This window comes from Neoarius graeffei, chromosome 3, assembly GCF_027579695.1.
Source record: "Neoarius graeffei isolate fNeoGra1 chromosome 3, fNeoGra1.pri, whole genome shotgun sequence".
Classification (NCBI taxonomy): Eukaryota; Metazoa; Chordata; class Actinopteri; order Siluriformes; family Ariidae; genus Neoarius; species Neoarius graeffei.
Genome location: NC_083571.1, coordinates 52,305,740 through 52,310,642, shown reverse-complemented (window position 1 = coordinate 52,310,642; position 4,903 = coordinate 52,305,740). Strand labels below are relative to the sequence as shown.

The following is a 4,903-nucleotide window of genomic DNA, read 5'->3' as shown; positions in this document are numbered from 1 at the left end:
TATTTGTTAATTAAATAAATTTTTTCTTCTTTGAAGCAAACATTTGTTTTAGCACATCTAGGATGTTTTCTTGTTCATTTAAGCTGATGTGCTGAATAGATAAGAAATAAGAAATGCATTTAATATGTTAAAATATATTATTGTGTGATATGTGTTTAATTTACACGTCTACGGAAGCGTATTAGGGCCACTTGGAGAAAATATTTTTTTCTAAATTCCGAGATTAAAAGTCGGAAATTTCAAGAAAATACTCGAAATTCCGAGATTAAAAGTCAAAATTTTTGAGATTAAAAGTCGAAATCTTCGAGAAAAAAAAGTCGAAATTTTAGAGAAAAAAAAGTCGAAATTATGACATACAAAGAACGCATGCTCTAACTGCTGCCATGGCAACGAATGGCCACCGGAAAGGGAAGTCGTGGAAAGTGGCTGCCAACCAGCCTGGCCCTGAACATGTGAACTTAGCGACGTTGACTCTGAATGCAAGACACAAGGGATGCAGTTGAAAGGTAAGATTATCATTCTGTTCTGTTTGATGTTACATTGCATTGCGGATATGGTTAAGGGTACGTAATATCAATTTGGATGAGAAGTGACACTTACTACCATGCAGGCTGCATGCTACAACCACAAGGCGTACTGCTAGTTTAGAAACCTGGACATGACACTACCCTTAGTAGCCTATCATGTCCAAGTGCTAAACGTTTGTGCGTACAGTGAAACGACACAATTGGTGTCCGTATAATGACTGCAGAAACCCATTTCATCTAGCTAGTATTGCTAATATTATGCTAACGCCACTAAAGTAGGCCTAAGCCTCGTCTGTAGAGCAGAAGGGTTTCCAAGTCACCTCTAATATTTCAATCTAGAGACATCAAACATATAATTTGCCTTGGCAGGCTAGATGAATAATTCCACTTGTACCTACCTGAAGTGTCATGAGTCCAGGAGTTAAATTCCTATTCAACGTTTTCTGGTGAGATTAGCCCACTGAATTGTTTTCGTTTTGGATTAATTGGCTATGAAAGTAGTTTAATCAAGGAAGATAACGTTAGCCTAAATTTGGGCTCAGCATGGGATGACTTTTGATGTTATCAGGGAAGCCTGTGGGGATAAGATGGAACAGGCATATCTGTCCATACAATGTGATAGTAAAATATTGTGATTTCTACAGAAAGTATCATATGTGAATGTTCTGTTATGACTTTTCTCAGTTTAACGCACTGATTTTCATATTTTCCTGTATGTAGTGTTATCACACATGAAAATTAAATACATGATGTCAGAAGCACTTTGCAAATATTATCTGGTGCTACTCAAATTCTTCAGTGTTATAATTTAATGCACTTGATCTGAGAATTTGTTACACATGGCATTACACAATAGTGCCTCGGCCTAAAAAACCGTCCCATCCCTAGCCCAGGGCCCCTACTACTGGGTCCTGGATAATGAATCCCACTTTGCCTCCCACTTCAACACCCCTGCTCCTGGTTTGTTTGTATTGTGCCCACCCCCTCTCCCACCCAAATGAAACCATTTCAACCACTCCATCTTAAATAATCAGGATACTGTTACTGAAACTGTAATACAGAATTTATATACTGAATATTATGTCTGATCTCTAGGAAGAAGTTGATGGGGTTGTATCGACTTGGAATGACCACAGAGTCCATCAAGTCCACAACTCTCATTCACCTCATGGACGTCCCTCCATATTACATGCAGTCCCTCAGCTGTACGGAGGCAGAGACTATTTGCAGAATGTGGACCTGGAGAAAGTTGAAGTCTGCCTTGAAGAGTGTATGTTCAAAGACTTTCCATGTGATGAGGATGTGTTTCACATTTGTGTGGACCTAATGTCAGAGCATAATCTGTCATTAACAAATGTGTTTGAAACAGTTAACCTGTATCTCACACTCAGACAGCTGATAAACAATGATCTTGGTGTAAATCATTAATTTTATTGGACGCGGTCTTGTCACCTGTTGTAAGATGAGATAGTACTGTATTCAAGCATCCCGTAACATCCACAACAAGATACACATACACATGATGTCAAGGTTGCCATGGTCGTGGACACCTCAACAGGCACAGGCCATTTCAGAGATGTCTTTTTGTTTTTTCCTTTGCCCATTTTATTCACAATTTGAAATATTGCAGTTTAACTGATTGCCAATTAAAATGTTTTTTTTTTTTACTTGTAATACCTGCTTTAAAAGATGTAGCTTCTTATTTTCACATCAAATGTATTAGCAGTCAAGTTATTTTGTTCTACCATTCAACATTTGCAAATATGAATAAAAATGCAAAATCCTAACAAGTTTTAACTGAATTATTTATTCAGATATTTAAAAGATCACAATACAAAGAATGCAATACTATATAATTTCATTGGAACTGTAATGCCACCTTAAAATCTTTACAGAAGGAAGCCTTCAAAAGTAAGATTTTTTTTGTAAACAGCAACTGTATGGAGTAAAACAGTGGTTGCCATGAGAAATGTAAACAAGTAGTCATACATTGGTAATTCCGACTAAAATCCATGACATCTCATCTGAAATTATTTATAAAGATAACTGGAATTTTCTGCTGATAATAACTCTTCCCAGGCAGACAAAACAACAACAGTAGGCCTAATCCATTAGCACACAACAGGTATTCACAATTCCCTGCAGCATACCACTTAAAGTTCATGCCACTTAGTGTGTAAAGTAAACTCAAAAACAAAATACAAAAAAAAAAAAAAAAAGTGGTCAACAAGGCGGTGACACTAACATCTAGTGAATGCTGCTGAAAGTCAGTTAACTCACAGTCAAAATCATCAAGCTTCCCCTCTGCATTTCTTCCACCTGGAAAAAAACAACTGCACAGCTTTATCAAGTCTGATTTTTTTACTTTCCTTCTGAACACTCATTTTTCTGGTTCCACCTCCTTTTTTGGTTCGTACCTGCACAAATTCCCCTTTCCTAAAATGCAACAATCCCAATTCAATTTTTCTCTCATTCTTCTGAGCATTTCTTGCTGTGGTTTGACACTCACTCTCAGACACACGATCAGCTTTTTTCCCTGCAATCTTTGCTTTAAGCCGCTCAAAGACCTTTGACTTGTGACTTCTGGGTTCTTTTTCCTTCCGTCTGCAGTATCCAAAAACAGCCAGTCGGTCACCATAGGAAGGCAGATATTCCCTTAGCTGGTCATCTGTCATTAGGTTTATGATGCTGGAATCAATCTACAATAAATATATACATTATGAATTCTCAGATCAAGTGCATTAAATTATAATGCTGAAGAATTTGAGTAGCACCAGATAATATTTGCAAAGTGCTTCTGACATGTATTTAATTTTCATGTGTGATGATACTACTTCATACAGGAAAATCAGTGCGTTAAACTGAGAAAAGTCATAACAGAACGTTCACATATGATACTTTCTGTAGAAATCACAATATTTTACTATCACATTGTATGGACAGATATGCCTGTTCCATCTTATCCCCACAGGCTTCCCTGATAACATCAAAAGTCATCCCATGCTGAGCCCAAATTTAGGCTAACGTTATCTTCCTTGATTAAACTACTTTCATAGCCAATTAATCCAAAACGAAAACAATTCAGTGGGCTAATCTCACCAGAAAACATTTAATAGGAATTTAACTCCTGGACTCATGACACTTCAGGTAGGTACAAGTGGAATTATTCATCTAGCCTGCCGAGGCAAATTATATGTTTGATGTCTCTAGATTGAAATATTAGAGGTGACTTGGAAACCCTTCTGCTCTACAGACGAGGCTTAGGCCTACTGTAGTGGCGTTAGCGCAATATTAGCAATACTAGCTAGATGAAATGGGTTTCTGCAGTCATTATACGGACACCAATTGTGTCGTTTCACTGTACGCACAAACGTTTAGCACTCAGACATGATAGGCTACTAAGGGTAGTGTCATGTCCAGGTTTCTAAACTAGCAGTACACCTTGTGGTTGTAGCATGCAGCCTGCATGGTAGTAAGTGTCACTTCTGATCCTAATTGATATTGCGTACCCTTAACCATATCCACAATGCAATGTAACATCAAACAGAACAGAATGATAATCTTACCTTTCAACTGCATCCCTTGTGTCTTGCATTCAGAGTCAACGTCGCTAAGTTCACATGGTCAGGGCCAGGCCGGTTGGCAGCCACTTTCCACGACTTCCCTTTCCGGTGGCCATTTGTTGCCATGGCAGCAGTTAGAGCATGCGTTCTTTGTATGTCATAATTTCGACTTTTAATCTCGAAAATTTCGACTTTTTTTCTCGAAGATTTCGACTTTTAATCTCGACAATTTAGACTTTTTTTTCTAGAAAATTCCGACTTTTAATCTCGGAATTTCGAGTTTTTTCTTGAAATTTCCGACTTTTAATCTCGGAATTTAGAAAAAAAATATTTTCTCCAAGTGGCCCTAATACGCTTCCGTAAAAAATAGGATCGGTAGGTAGGAAAAAGTTTTTTTTTTCCTTATTTTTTTTTATTTTGTTCGAAACAGTTAACACAAGTGAACATCTTACAAAATAGTAGGTTGGCACAGAATCTAATATATATATATATATATATATATATATATATATATATATATATACATATATATATATATATATTAGAATTAATAAAATGTTCTCCATCTGACAAAAATATTAAAGGCCATAATATAATGAAATTTTAATACTGGTAAAATTTCAGAATTTATAGAATAAGTGTACTAAATAGATGGTGTGTGGGTCTACCTACCTTTGAAGCTTTTTCTGAAATTCTTTCGTTTTTCCCTTTTCTGAACGCGCTGCCTGCATCATGACATCGAATTTTCTTGTGTCTCTACACACTCAGGGATTGGCACTGATTCAAGTTCCACACACCGAAACTGTATCGATC

At 36.8% G+C, this 4,903-nt stretch overlaps 1 long non-coding RNA gene across 1 annotated transcript; it reads left to right on the top strand.

Moving 5' to 3' along the window:
• Nucleotides 1-442: 442 nt before the first annotated feature.
• LOC132882825 (uncharacterized) lies at nt 443-2,317 on the top strand. Its single transcript, XR_009654239.1, has 2 exons — nt 443-506; nt 1,623-2,317. It is a non-coding gene; the product is annotated as an uncharacterized LOC132882825 (long non-coding RNA).
• The last annotated feature ends 2,586 nt before the right edge of the window (nt 2,318-4,903 follow it).